This window comes from Pleurodeles waltl, chromosome 4_1 (genome assembly GCF_031143425.1).
Source record: "Pleurodeles waltl isolate 20211129_DDA chromosome 4_1, aPleWal1.hap1.20221129, whole genome shotgun sequence".
NCBI classification, from domain to species: Eukaryota; Metazoa; Chordata; class Amphibia; order Caudata; family Salamandridae; genus Pleurodeles; species Pleurodeles waltl.
Genome location: NC_090442.1, coordinates 980,657,726 through 980,674,083, shown reverse-complemented (window position 1 = coordinate 980,674,083; position 16,358 = coordinate 980,657,726). Strand labels below are relative to the sequence as shown.

The 16,358-nt window shown below is 41.1% G+C and overlaps 1 protein-coding gene across 1 annotated transcript in view; it reads left to right on the top strand.

Moving 5' to 3' along the window:
• Positions 1 to 16,358, top strand: part of LOC138288300 (lysosomal alpha-glucosidase-like) — an 881,508-nt gene that overhangs the window by 757,500 nt on the left and 107,650 nt on the right. The window lies entirely within an intron of this gene.

Sequence of the window (16,358 nt, the reverse complement as noted above, 5' to 3'; positions counted from 1 at the left end):
GTGGTCGGGCGTCAAAGTATAAATCTGGTGTTAGGTTCGCGCTGAATTTGCGTCAAACGTTTTGATGCAAATTCAGTATAAATATGCCCCCTAGTCCCCAGTCTTCAAGTGTAAATACACACTCAAGAAGTAAGTACCTCCTTGCCCACTCCAAACTGCTTATAAAGCTATTGGTGTTGGGCGCTGTCACGTTTAATTTAACTCCAAAAACAAATGGCCTTCAAAGCGACGAGCTTAACTGCCGGTTAAAGCGCAGGGTAAAGTTCAAAACCCTCATATGCAAAACCAGAAAAGAAAGCAGTGCACCATGACGGAAGTTGTGAAGGGGAGATGAGAGGCAATACCACTTTTAAAAAAACAAGGATGTCGAAATGCGTTGCCGAGACTGGAGGAAATCTGTCTTTGCTAATAAAATAATTTATTTTATGGAGCTTCCGGGAGTGCAGTGCTCTGGTTTTACATATGATGGCTTTGGTCTTTACCCTGCGCTTGCACCAGCAGGTGAGCGCTTTGCTTTGAAGACCATTTTTTGGGAAAAAAATTATATATATATATATATATATTAAAGAAACTGGTGCATTGTAATCGCACACCAAGGGCTGCACATCATCCAAAACCAGCTAGTAAAATAATCAAAAACCACTTTTAAATAATTTAATCGGCTGCTTATTTAATGAAAAAGATTTGTATGCAGGTAAATAAGAACCCGCAAAAGTTGGTACATAAGCACAAAAAGGAAATCAATAATGTGCCCACCATACAAAAAACACACGCTGTCCCCACCAAATGTCTACGCGTTTCGGCTGAAGCCTTCAACAGGACATTGGCAACCATTTTTACACTCAACTATTTAAACCATATAGTCCTTCTTTGTTGTAAACTACATGACTTAGGAGAGGTGCAAACGGTGCGGCCATTTTGTAACGTGGCAGTTCTATATTTAAGAAGTAATAATAAACTTCTAATCCTGTGCTATATTTAGAATAAAAATTCAAATATGACATTATATATTTCTTTCATGTTATAATGCAATATCACAAATATGCTCTGGACGCCTATACATACATAAAAATTGATTATAATCACAGTCAATAATTGTTAAATACAAGGGAGAAAATACCCCATATGTGATATTTTTCCTCTTTTTCACTCTTCCTTTTACCTTTTGCTCTTAATGTCAACATATTATCCACTTTTTACCTAGTAGTTTTAAAAGCCTGATATAAATAAATAAATAATATTATAAATATATGTGCTATCAATTCATTACACAACATTCAATCTATATACAAGCTATAAATAAATGACTAGATAAATAGAATAAATTCAATTAATTCTCAGAAAAGGATACCCATAAAAATGATATCTAAAATAGACAAATATATAGATAAATATTAATAACCAAAATTATATAAAATTTATATAAATATTTCAATTGTTCTCAATAACAATATCAAATTTCATTATAAAAGGATCATAATACAATATCAAATTTCATTTTAAATGGATCATAATCCAATTCATTAAATTAATCATAATCTTCTAAATGTTGATATATTCTGAAAAGGAAGGGATTTTTTTGTGTATGTCCATGTCATGGGCAAACCTGTCATTAATTTGGAAATAGCAAACAAACCCAATAGGTTCAGCAACAGGAAACTATATCTACGCACCACTGGCCTCCCCAAAGGCATATATTACAGTATAAAAGTAAATTAGAGGAGTGTAACACCCTAAAGTGAATTAAAATATAAAAGAAAAATTCACACAATAAACTAAATTACAATCCAGAAACGTAATAGATCAGTACTGGATCCTAAAGAACAGTGTTTTTTTAAAAAACAGTTAAATTTCATATTTTCTACTGGACAACTTGTATATATATAAAATACACATATGAGTAAAAAGATCTAAAATCTCACAGATGAACATGAAGCTCTGCGTCCAAATTATGACCCCAGGGGTGTTCTGTACCTAAAAGTAAGATCATTTTTGATTCAGTTTGTGTCAAATGCGCAGTTCTATTCCCTCCCCGGGGATGAGCAGCAATGGTTTTAACACCATAAAATGTTAAAGAACTGCAATTACCTTCATGTACATCCCAAAAGTGTTTAGCTAAGGGATAAGATGGATCGTGATTCTTGATAGCTCTAAGGTGTTGTAGGAACCTGACTTTCAATTTGTGAATGGTACTGCCCAAGTATTTTTTGTGACAGCCACATTCAATGACATATACAACGTATTCAGTTTGGCATGTGATACGATCTGTTATATCACAGATTTTCCCTTCAAAGGTGGTATATGTATGAGTATTTTGTGCATATAAACAGGATTTACAAAGTCCACATTTCCAAAAGCCCAAGCTTTTCTTAGCCAGCCAAGATATATTGGTTTTAGGACTCTGAAATAGGCTTCTGGTGAGATGATCACCTAATGATTGGGTTTTACGATATGTGATATGTGGATGTGGACCTATACTGTCTTTTATGGCAGAGTCATGTCTCAAAACATGGCAATTTTTTTCTATGATGTTATTTAAATGTGAATGTTGGGAATTGAATTCCAGAAACAGTCTAGGTGGCAATCCCTCATTTCAATCTTGATTATTAATGCTGTCAGATTTGAAAAGCAATTTTTCTCTGGACATATTCAAGACCCTCTAATGGGCATCCTTAAGAATCTTCAGGGGATATCCTCTCTCCAGAAATCTCTGTATCAAAGTCACAATCTCAGTATTGAAGCATTCATCATTAGAACAAATTCTACGAGCCCGTAAGAATTGACTATATGGAATGCTCCATTTCAGGGCTTTAGGATGGCCGCTATTCCCATGCAGGATTGAATTGCAGGCTGTTGGTTTGCGGAAAATAGTTGTCTGTAAACCATCCTTTTGTACAGAAACCTGGACATCAAGAAATTCTATAGTTTGAGCACTATGTTTTAAATCTAGGTGAATATTCAACTCATTATTATTCAAGATGTAAACATATTGCTTGAGAGAACTTTTGTCACCATCCCAAATAAGAAAGAGATCATCAATGTATCTGACCCATAGTATTACTTGTTCCATGTATTAACTATTAGAGTCAGACCAAGCTATCTCCTTCTCCCACCAGCCAATGTAAAGGTTAGCGTGCGTGGGAGCAAAGGAAGCTCCCATTGCAGTCCCTTGTTTCTGCAAATAATATTGGTTGTCAAATAAAAAGGCATTGTGGGTGAGACAGAATCTTAGCATATTAGTTAACATGTTTGTATGTTGGAGGAATTCAATTTTACGAGTGCCCAAAAAGTGACAACATGCTTGAATGCCGTACTCATGCTTAATGGAGGTATAAAGAGCAGTCACATCCATGGTTACCAATAAATAGTTGGGTTGCCATGGAATGTTATGGATTTTAGCTAGAAAATCATTGGTGTCTCGAAGATAAGAGGGCAATTCTGTGACAAAAGGACATAGGAAGAGGTCCAAAAAGCGGGAGGTATTTTCTAATAGGGCTGAGTTCATACTGACTATAGGTCGACCAGGAGGATGTTTTGTATTTTTATGAATTTTCAGTAGAAAGTAGATACAGGGAGTTCTAGGAAACATGACTTTGAGATAAAGATATTCATTTTGGTCAATTAGATCTTTAGTATGCCAGCTATCAAGCATCTCCCAGTAGATGGTTTGATATTCATTGGTGGGATTGGTAGTTAGTTTTTGATAATGTTGTTTATTGGAGAGTTGATAATTAGCCTCCTTCATATAGCTGTTAGTATCCATAATAACGATATTCCCTCCTTTATCGGAGGGTTTGATGACAATTGTATTATTGGATTTAAGCTCATTTAGATCTTTCCAATCTGAGGCTGAGAAATTAACTCTTTGAGATTTTTTCATTTTGATACTTTTCCAATTATTACGAAAATGATCAATATCATCAACAACCAATTCATAGAACATATCGATCATATTGCCCGTCGGTAATTGGGGATTGAATCTACTGGAGGGTTTTAACGTACTGGCAATAGTCTGATTTGTAATAAATCCCATATCAGTCAAAATGTTGTTGTCTTCACCTGTATCATTACTAACATCATCTGAACAACTTAACTTCCCAGTTTCTACTAGGTCAGGCACTTCATTAATGTGAAACCCAGATGGAATATCTACATTTGTATTGAAACCAGATGTAGTGACCTGTGTTTTCTTAGAAAAATGTTTCAACAACCGCAACTTGCGTGTGTATTTATACAGTTCTATTCTGGTATCAACATAATCCCAATGATTATCAGGACAAAAACTTAGCCCTAGATTTAAAATACGTTCTTGATTCAAGGTTAACTGTACTTTAGAGATGTTTACAATAATATTGGGATGGTCAGTTTGAAGCGTCCCCTCTAGTCTTGATATTTGTGATTTCTGCCTCTTCCCCCTCCGCGTCTTGAACCTCCTCGACTTCGTCCTCTGCCCCTGTTTGGTTGCGGCGTAATTGATTGTAATAGTCTCATTTCCCCGTGAAAATCCAATTTATTTGCAGAGGCTTCATCAGCTGATGAGCTTAAATCAGAACTGTCTTCTACTGCATTAGTTGTTACATTGGAACTATCCGTCACCGCAATTTTATCTTGTGCTCTGAGTGTATTATATTTGCGGGCAAATGTGTCAATTCTGCCTACTTCATAATCTTTCTTATCTCTGTTAAATTTAGAGGCCTTACGAAGTTTAATTTCATCCTCTTTTTTAGCAATGCGTTCTTCCATCTTCGTCAATAGTTGTTGTATTTCTAAGGAGGCACCCATTTTTTCTAGTTCTTTAGTTAGAAGTTCGATTTTATGGGTTTGTTCTTCCATACGTCGTTTTGATTGAATAATCAAAGTATCCATCAGTTTGACTGAACATTCAGATGTATGTACTCTCCATTGTTCTAAGAGATCAGGATCCATGTCACCAAGGGTAGGCAATATTAGAATTCTTAGACCTCGTGGCACACGACCATTTTGTATATATTTGGTCAGCGAGGTCATTTCCCACCATTTTTTCAATTCTAAAATTCTTGCCTTTTCTAATTCAGAGATAATGGTGGCTGCTGTGCGTGTTATTAAATCCGAAGCCATTGATGTTCCAGGAGCACTATCGAATAAAGTAGTAGCAGCTTGTTCCCACAGGGCTTTCCGATTAGCCATGGTGCATTCAACAGTTCGAAAAATGGTAAATTAGATCCACAGAGATATACCAGATAGCACAACTGTAGCTTAGGGTTACCAATCTGTAAATCTATAAAGTGCAGTCATCTATTAAAGGTCAGTCCCAATACAAAAATTCCAAGCGAAAAGAGAAAGTTCAATAACTTCATTCAAAAATTAGAATCCAAAAAACCTGAATCCAAAAAATATAAACTCTAAAATGCCGGACCGTAAATATTGGGACAGCGTGTGTAAAAGAATCAAAAACACAAAGCACGCCGATAGACGTTAGTGGATTGTATTTTACGAACGCTGGTTACACGAGCGTTGTCTGTGCAACATGACAAAGTCTAGGTGGATGATTCGGATATAAGACTGCAATCGTCCATCCGAGTCGAGCGACGTAATAACTCCAATAGATATATCAAGGCTCCCCCCGGCACCGGTCCTCCTTACCTTATAGAGAGAGAAAACTCTCTTCGGCAGCAGCAACGATCCTACAGGGGAGCAACAATGTATCCAAGACGGCGCGGTGCAGCGTGAAAGTCCTCCTTTGAAAAAGGTCTGGTAAAATTGTATCACGCGCACTCCAAGCGGCGTGCTAGCCCTACCGCGAACCAGACATAACGCGGAACAAAAATATTCAAAGAAACTGGTGCATTGTAATCGCACACCAAGGGCTGCACACATCCAAAACCAGCTCGTAAAATAATCAAAAACCACTTTTAAATAATTTAATCGGCTGCTTATTTAATGAAAAAGATTCGTATGCAGGTAAATAAGAACCCGCAAAAGTTGGTACATAAGCACAAAAAGGAAATCAATAATGTGCCCACCATACAAAAAACACACGCTGTCCCCACCAAATGTCTACGCGTTTCGGCCGAAGCCTTCAACAGGACATTGGCAACCATTTTTACACTCAACTATTTAAACCATATAGTCCTTCTTTGTTGTAAACTACATGACACAGTTTTGCGTCAAAAAAATTAGCGCCGGCTAATGCCATTCTGAAGCGCCATGCGGGCGCCGTATTTAATCAATGATGTTAGCCAGCGTTAGCCGCCGGCGCTGCCTGGTGTGCGTGGAAAAAAAGGACGTACACCAGGCAGCGCCGGCGTAGGGGGATATGGGGCTTGGACGTCAAGAAATGGGGCAAGTCAGGTTGAGGCAATTTTTTCGCCTCAACCCGATTTGCGCCATTTTTTTCGACTCCCAACCCCCATAGAAATGACTCCTGTCTTAGCAAAGACAGGAGTCATGCCCCCTTGCCCAATGGCCATGCCCAGGGGACTTATGTCCCCTGGGCATGGTCATTGGGCATAGTGGCATGTAGGGGGGCACAAATGAGGCCCCCCTATGCCACAACAACAAAAAAAAAAACACTTACCTGAACTTACCTTAATGTCCCTGGGATGGGTCCCTCCAGCCTTGGGTGTCCTCCTGGGGTGGGCAAGGGTGACAGGGGGTGTCCCTGGGGGCATGGGGGGGCACCTCTGGGCTCCTTCAGAGCCCACAGGTCCCTTAACCTGCCTTTTGCAGGCACTAAAAAACGGCACAAAAGCGGCCGTACGTCATTTTTTTTGACCCGCCCACTCCCGGGCGTGAATTTTGCCCGGGAGTATAAATACGACGCACATGCCTCGGAGTCGATTTTTTAGACGTGAACACCTACCTTGCATCTCATTAACGCAAAGTAGGTGTCCAGGCAAAAAAAAGACGCAAACTCCATGGACTTTGGCGCTAGACGCGTCTAACGCCAAAGTATAAATATGGAGTTAGTTTTGCGTCGAAATTGCGTCAAAAAAAACGACGCAATTCCGGCGCAAACGGAGTATAAATATGCCCCTTCCTTAGTATTTAATGTAGTGAAAAAACGGCCTGTCAGATTTTGCTGAAATTAAGCAGCATTAGATATTAGCATGCGTAGATGATTCTTTTGGGTACTGCAGGTAAGTAGAGTAAGTATTTATAAGTAACAGTTTGAGATTTAGTACATGAACAAGTGAAAGACCCATTTAGAGTCACATGCTAATAGAAAACTATTAAAAAAATACATAACAAATATTAGATATCTTAAGCTACATAAGTTTTCTTTGCATGCTCTCTGGCTCACAAAATAAAAGTGGCCAACCAAGCCAAACAAAAACCATCTTCCTCAAGTACTCCTGTGCAACAAAATGGAAAACTGACCTAGCAGTGAGCCACACAAACTACTATTTGGAGGACATGATAATTGTCCATTAGGAAAAAACGAAAGCCCATATTTATACTTTTTTTAGCGCCGCATTTATGTCGTTTTTTGATGCAAAATCGGCGCAAACTTACAAAATACAATTGTATTTTGTAAGTTTGCGCCGATTTTGCATCAAAAAACGACGCAAATCTGGCGCTAAAAAAGTATAAATATGGGCCTAATAATCTTAATTTTTAAAACAACAGTAATTGGCTTTTATTCACTATGTACCACAATTGCACTAAAAGTAGCAAGGTAGCCCCAAAAATAAACTACACTTCATATGTAAAGTTTCAGAATTTCTAGATCAACAACTAAAATACGCATTTATGGTCACATGATTATGGAAACCAGAAGCAAATACATAAAAACATACTATAAGTAAAAAGAAAGAAATCACATTAAATCTGATTGCAACTCTGTAGTTATAGTTAGTATTCCCAAAGAAAGGGATTCCTTGGCTATTAGCTCCCCAGTAACTTTCCACCCATTTGATGAATCACCACAAAACTTTCCAAGTCTATTGCATTTTCTACATTTTGAGATGGTGTAAATTTCTGTGGTGATTCCTTAAGGGATTGCAACGATAAATGTGGGCTCCACAATGATTTTTACACCAATGCATTTTCCATAGACTAATGTATTTGGTGTAGCGAGATAACGGCTGAATGTATTTACATGAAATTTGATGGAATTATGCTTTTTGAGCACTGCAGTTAAGTAAGGTAAGTGTTTTTTAAGGTATAAGGCATGTAAACTTAGTGATATTTGTCACTGCAGTACTTTTGCTGAATGTCACAAAATTTTGTGAAACTATTGTGTTGCAAGGCCACAAAACTATTTAAAAATATGTAAAAAAAAAAAAAAAAAATCCCTACCTATCTTTAGTAAAGTGGTAATAGATAGGGACTTGGGGCCGGATGTACGATGCTTTTTGCATGGCACAAACAGCGAAATTTGCTGTTTGCACCATGCAAAAAGCACATTGCGATGCTCATTCCCATTTTGCGAGTCGGTAACCTGGTTACCGAATCGCAAAATGGGAATGCGACTCACAAATAGGAAGAGGTGTTCCCCTTCCTATTTGCGATTCGCATCGTGATGTAGAATTGCTTTATGACCACGAACGCGGTTGCAAAGCAATTCGCAGTTAGCACCCATTTCAAATGGGTGCTAACCCATTCGCAAAAGGGAAGGGGTCCCCATGGGACCCGTTCCCCTTTGTGAATGGCCCTGAAAACATTTTTTCAGAGCAGGCAGTGGTCCTATGGACCACTGCCTGCTCTGAAAAAATGAAACACAAACGTTTAATTTTTTTGTTTGTGTTGCAACTCGTTTTCCTTTAAGGAAAATGGGCTGCAATACCAAAAGAAAAAAAAAAACGCTTTATTAAAAAGCAGTCACAGATATGGTGGTCTGCTGTCTCCAGCAGGCCACCATCCCTGTGAGTGCTGTGAATCGGAAGGGGGTCGCAAATTGCGACCCACCTCATTAATATTAATGAGGTGGGTCTTTGCGACCCCCTTCCGGTTCGCAAATGGTGTCTGGGACACCATCCAGCACCTGAATTTGCGACTCTCAAATAGCGAGTCGGTCAGACTCGCAATTTGAGAGTCGCACATTTGGATTTTGCTACAACTGGCCCCTACTACTTACCTATATCTAAGGCTCTAACACTGAGCACAGCCAACGTGTAGTAAAAACAATATGGCTGTCTTTTCATTCTCTAAAAGTAGCCATTACCCAACTCTATAGTGGCTTGTCATCACCATGTATCACGGTATACTGCAACGTTATCACTGTATACCATGGCCCAAAATATAACCAAGACCTAGCTGTATTATCGGGTTGCTGTACCTTTTGCATCACTCATGGTGTCTCATGGGCAATGCAGTACTTTAATCAAAATTGATCGGTAAATCTAGAGAAATACAAGGCAGCGCTTTTTGCTGTTTTGTGTTACTCTTCTCACCATAATCTACATTTCACATATATCTATATGCCACCTTACTGTACCCACTCCCCTATACACTATTTCACTCTGAGCCACTTAACTCTACACCTCTCCAATGTACAAGACTCTACTCTACTCCACTCCACCCTACACTATAATACTGTACACAAAGCCACTGTACACCACTACAGTCTACATCACTCCACTTTGCACCACTCCACTGGATGTTATTTCACTATATGCTAATCCACTTTATGCATTCTACTATCCGCCACTCCACTCAACTCTATTCCACTGTATGCCACTCTACTCTACAACACTCCACTGTATGCTATTCCATTGTATGCCACTCCACTGTACACTACTCCACACAACACCACTCCAGTGTACCAGTGTGCCAGAACTCTAAGCAACTTCATTCTACGCTATTCAATTGTACCCCACTCCAGCGTGCGGCACTCTATTCAAAGCTATTACACTCTACCCCATGCCACTGTACGGCATTCCAGTCTATACCATTTCATTATACGCCACTGTACACTACTCCACTTTACACTATTACACTCAACTACGTACCTCCACTTTACAACACACCTCTCTACTCTATTACACTATACACAACTGCACTCTATGCCAGTCCACTCTGGATTATTTTACTGTATGCAACACCACTCTACATCTCTTCAGTGTATGCCACTCCACTGCATGCCACTTTGGTATATACTACTCCAGTTTATGCTCTGCCACTCTACCCAATTCCACTGTACACTATACGCTTTTACACTTTACACCACTCCACTGTACACTACTATACTATATGCTGTTACACTGTATACCACTGCACAGTATACCACGTCAGTCTACACTACTCCAATCTAGGATATTCCACTTTATGCCATTTCACTGTATGCGACTCCACTCTATGCCACTCTATGACTCTCCGGTGTACTCTCCTTCACTCTATATAACTACACTCTACTAGACTCTACTCCATTCTTTCCCCGTGCACTCCACTTTCAAAATTTGCACTCAACTTTATGCCCATACAGCCTATTGTAGAATACTGGACTCCACTGTACAACAGTTTCTAACACTGTATGACACAGCACTCCACTCTACTGTACAAGACACCACTCCAGCTTATAACAGTTTCCTCAACTCTGCACCATGACACTTCAATGTATGCCACCCTACTCTATGCAAATCCACTGTACCCTACTCCACTCCACACCACTCAACTGTACACCACTCCAGTCTAAGCTATTCCACTGTATGCCACTGCACTCTTCTGCACTCCACTGTACAGTATTCTACTGCATGCTATTCCACTGTATTGCACTTCACTTTACGGTAATCCGCTCTACGCCACAACAGGGTATGCCACTCCACTCCATGCTACTCCATTCTATGACACTCTCCTGTACTCAATATAACTGCACTCTATAAAAATCAACCACACTTCATGTCACTCTACAACATTCTACTCCTCTCTATCCCCGTGCACTCCACTGCCCAACTCTATACTCCACTCTATGCTTGTACATGTTCCACTAAACAACACTTTTCTATATCACACAGCACTCCACTCTACTGTACGATACCCCACTTCAATTAATAACAGCTTCCGAACTATGGTATGCCAGCATCCTCCTCTCCATACCACTCTGCCCTATGACACACCTGTACACTCTATTGTACTTTACTCCTCACTATGATACTCCACTCAACTCTACTCCACTGTACAAGACTTTACCTCACTCTAGGTTACTATACAACAATACACTCTACACATCTCCACTGTTTCCCACACTACTGTACTGCCATGAAACCGATAGCAGAGAATGAGGTCATAATCTCCAATGCAAGCCCTGCCCTGGCAGATTCGGACCTCCGCCACTGCCAGACCGCTGGGACCTGGCAGTTCCCTGGAGGTCCGACCACCAGGGTTGTACTGTCGCAGTCGGACAGCTGCATTGGCGGCGGTCGAGACCGCCAATGCGAATGTGGCAGTCTCCAGACCGCCACACTTGTAATGAGCCCCTGTGTTTGGAGGTGCACGGCATATAGTAATTTAATGGTGGTCCTTAAATTACAAATTGTAGTTATAATTATAACTTTACAATTTTTTAAGTTTGTATATTTTAGATTTTGTCAGTTTAGAAAAAAATACATAAATTATTTCTAACTATAAAATATCCTTAACCTCTGTTTTTTTCATTGTATGGTAAGGGTTTTTAGGTTTTCACATTTTTACGTAATTAAGTGTAATTTCAAATAATTTCCTGAAATTTCACATAATTACACAAAAGTAAATTATATGAATTTTGGACACCTCTACATGTAATCCCATTACTTCAGGAAAAAACACTTAAGCCCTGAATCTTCCTTGAGCTGCATTACAGTTAAGGTGCACTGCCCCACTCTCTTCCGTAGGGCACATTTACGTGTTTATGCTGAGCGCAGACTGGGACGGAGAGCTTTATCACAGTCAAAGTGCTGTTCACAGTGCGGGCATGAACAGTACATTAGTGAAATGTCTGCTTAAAGACACGAGTCAACCTTTCACTGCAGATCGTGACCTGGCCGCAGTTTTAAAGTGAGAAAGTGACCTGCCCTGCAGGCGAGTGCAGTGAGTGACTGTAGCCACAGCTGCAGGGAGGTGACCTGCTGGTCCCAGTGATCCCACATCCATCTCTCAAGGAATGCCTTCAAGAGTGAAGGGGGCACACTGACTCTGCTGTATCCTTGTGTGACGCACAGTCACTGTGTCTTTTTGCCTATGTTTGTAATATGGGGTGGGCACAAAGGCAAAATACCTCAGTGAGAAAGTGCAGGCACACATATGCATGCATGTTACGAAAAAAATACAGAATTCCCTCAGAGGGTGCAGAGAGTGGTCATACACACCTGTTGCACCAGAAGCCACTTTGTAATACATGGCCTCTGATTGCAGTACATGAGAACCTCAGACAAATGCCATTCATTGTGATCATCACACACATTACTTTTGTGCACATTGCATGTTCCACAAATAGCACATCCTTCAATCACTCTCTGAGGACTCATTCCATCCACCCTGCATATAGTGGAAACAAAGTGGCCACCGCACCGTACCCTGTAGCCTGTATGCACACTGGCCAATTGTTAATCAACCAAAGCCATACCATCTTCGCACCTGCCAAACTGCCACAGTAACCCAGGATCCCAGAGGCAGTCATTTTGGAAAGTCATTCCTTGGATAACCCTGTGCTCTCTTTCTTCATTTGCTGACGTGTACAGTTCAGGCACCTCATTACATCTTCTCCTTATCTGAAATACATTTGCCTCGTCCCTTTCACCATGACTGTTCTCTGCCTCCCCTCCCACCTCCCATGAACACCCTGTGATGAACATTAGCAGGACAAGAAGCCCATCAGTGCTATTAGTTGTATATAGTGTTTCACGTTATTCCAATGTATACAAGTAAGAACTTTCATGACAGAAAAGATAAAGGAGAAACGGTTTATTTAGCAGCTTACCATAACACTGAGTATTGTTTTAATTCAACTACCCATCACACAACTCGTTCAGCCAGTCTTTTAAGGGGATCAATGCATGCTGCCTATATTTAAGAAAATCTACGAGGAAAGGAATATGGTTGAAACAATCATTAGTGCAACAGCTGCAGTGGCACCAGAGCCTAAGTGCAGGGGGAGTCCACTGCTCCCCAATTTTCGCTCTCCTTTCCATCGCAGTGGGGTACTTGTGCTTCATTGCATTAGGGCCCCAGGTGCCCTAACTACGCCTGTGGACTGGCAGTCACTCATTTGGTTTGTGTTATGCAACTCGTTAACTTGGAAAGAGACGTCAGGCACGGCTTCGATGATAGCTCGAAGCTCCTACGCCTGTGGACTGGCAGTCACTCATTTGGTTTGTGTTATGCAACTCGTTAACTTGGAAAGAGACGTCAGGCACGGCTTCGATGATAGCTCGAAGCTCCAGCAGCAGAGACCTGCTTTAAAATGCGTTTCAGGTCAACAAATGAGGACAGTTACATTGCAGCATCAGGGAACTGAAACATTCACACAGCACGACGAGGTGGTGAACTCGAAACAAAAAACACATAGCGGGAGTCTTCAGGCTCATTCGTGCAATGTGAGATTCACACGAGCAGCTGAGGCTTCGCAGGTTTCTATAAAAGTACTGCAGGGTAGACAAAAATCAGCATGACGACCTCCTTCAAAGCTCAACACCCAGGAAGGGAGGAGGTAAGAGTCCCTTTAACTCTTTCAATGTACCTGAAACTGGTGAAGTAAACGCCGAATGGCTTACTGAAGGATCGCTTAATACAGCGCCTATTACCCAGACGTTTGCAGCTACTTGTGGGAGTTAAAAAGTATGCCAGAGCGCCCAGAATGCTAAAGAATAAAGTATAAAGTGATGCAATCAATAACCATATTAAAAAGTTGTGAAAAGCACCCTGTCAGGCATTGGTTAGCAAAGACGTGATGGTGCGCACAGACAAATCATTGAGGATGAGTATGGTAAAGAACAAATTGATGTCATACTGAAACAATGAAATAAAAAACACCGAGGTGTGACTGATGGGCTTCTGTATGGTGTGGTTGTATACTTTCATAAGTCGTAAAAGTGACAGGTAATACGCATAGTGCATTAACATGTACGAAAGTTACCACAAGGCACCGAAGAGGCATTGCCATGCTACTGAATGCTCCATATAATTTGCAATGGTTTCGGAGTATTCTACCGTAGTTTGGTGTTTTATAAGATCGTAATAAAAGTACATCAAATCTTAATGGTTGATGTAGGAAATTGGGTAGTTGGGTGACTGAGGTGTAAGCCCCGGTCAAGCAGCAACTGCCAAACTTGTCAGGGTAAGGTGCAAGCAAGCCCCAAAATAATCTGCGCTCAACTTCCTGGTAGCTTGAGATAGAGCAGTCAGGCTTGATTCAGAGGCATTGCAAAAGGTATTTGTACAACACTTCAAACAGTACTAAAATAGTTACTGATTCAATAAATAAAACAGGGCCGAAACGTCGAAAAATCCAAAATCCAAAATGGCAACGGTGGATATCTGGTTGCACCGGACTGGGACTAGGTGACAAGATCAGGCAAACCGAGATGGTCCATGGCCTGGCTGCAGGGCCCCAGTTAGGCCTGCTGAACAAAGTACCTTAAATCCTGGTTTGTGGAGCATCGCTAGGATCCACTTTGAAAATGTGTTGTGCAGCCAAGACAATGCATCGGTTCAGAGGTGCGGCGAGGCTGTGATGTGAGGTCCTGCGTCATGGTTGAGGATTCCATTGATGGCAGTTTGCAAAATGAAGTCTGGCACTGAAGATGTATCTTACATTCGGGGTGATGCCTTGATTCTAGGGAGCTGCGAGGCTCCGATGAGGAGTCTGTCGTCTTCATCAAGGCTTCATCAATGAAGGATACGAGGGCTGGCACCACAGATGAGTCATACAGCAGTGGTTCCGAAGAGACTGTGGAGGTGATGCAGGTCTTAGCGACGGGTCCATTCCACATAGCAGCTCGATTCTACTCTGGGCTGTACTGTGTAGCAGAAGAGATGCATCGGTTCTACTAGGTTCACAGAAGCTGTCAGAGCACCTTAGGCCCACTTCCAAGAGTCCAGGCCTGGGGTGTCAGCACTTGGCAGAGTCCAGGCACTGGGTTCAAGGTTATTGAAGCTTTCTCTCCTTGAGGGTCTCGTTAGGAGACTAGTCAACTAGCCCTTGGAGTCGCTCTGGGGTCCTGGGTTCAACAGATACAGACAGATCTCGTCCTTCTTACCCAAGCAAGAAGACAGCAGGCAGCTAGTCAGCACAGCAATGCAGCAGTCTAGCAAGGCCATAGTGTAGCAGGGCAGCGATCCAGCAGAGTGGCAGTACATCAGTGGCACAGCAGTCTTTCTTTCTGGCAGTGTCCACAGGTCCAGAAGTGTACTGAAGAGATGGTGTCTGAGGTCCAGTATTTATACCCAGTTGTACCTTTGAAGTGGAGAGAAACCTCTAGAGGTTTCCCTTTAAAGTCCTGAGGCATATCCTTCCTTTCCTGTCCTCACTCTATACTAAGTATAGTAGGTATGAAGCCCTTCGTCTGGAGGCAGGACACAGCCTATTCAAGTGTAAGTAAAGCTGTGCCCACCTCTGCCCTCCCATCCTACCAGTGATTGCCCATCCAGGCACACCTAAGCTATTTATTGTGTGTGGCTGTCTAGGAGGAATACACACAGACCAGCTATCAGTCATGTGACTCAGAGAGAGGTGACAGGCACTAAACGGCTAAGGCAGGAAAATGCCAACTTTCAAAAAGTGACATTTTCAAAATGTTATCTTAATTTTAACTTAATTCCAACATTACATCAAAGAGGATTTTTCATTACAACTCCAAAGACACCTTACATGAACTAATTATCTGTTCTCATTTGGAAATTACAACTTGTTAAATGCATTAAGGTAACTCCAATGTTATCCTACGAGAGAGGTAGGCCGTGCAGTAGTCAAAAAACGATTTAACGTTTTATACTACCAGGACATGTAAAACTTAAAATCAAACGTCCTAAATTGCACACTGTCTTGTGGGCTGTTTAAGGCCTACACTAGGGGTGATTTATATGTATTACATGGCAGTTAAAACTGCACATATAGGCTGAAATGACAGGACTGAGGCATGTTTAAAGTGCTACATAAGTGCTTCAGGCCCACTAGTAGCATTTTACAATTACAGGATCTAGGTACAGGCAGTGCCACTTTACTAGGGACTTACAAGTAAATTAAATATGACAATTTGGGTATAACCATGTTTTAAGGAGAGAGCAGTCACTTTAGCACTGGTTAGCAGTGTCAAAGTGCACAGGGTCCTAAAGCCAGCAAAAACAAAGTCAGCAAACAGGATCGTTTAAGGCAAAAAAGATAGGTAAACCACACCAAGAATGCCAGATCTAACAGTTGAGAAAAACTCTGAGATTCAATCTGTGACCTTGAGGTTACACACCGA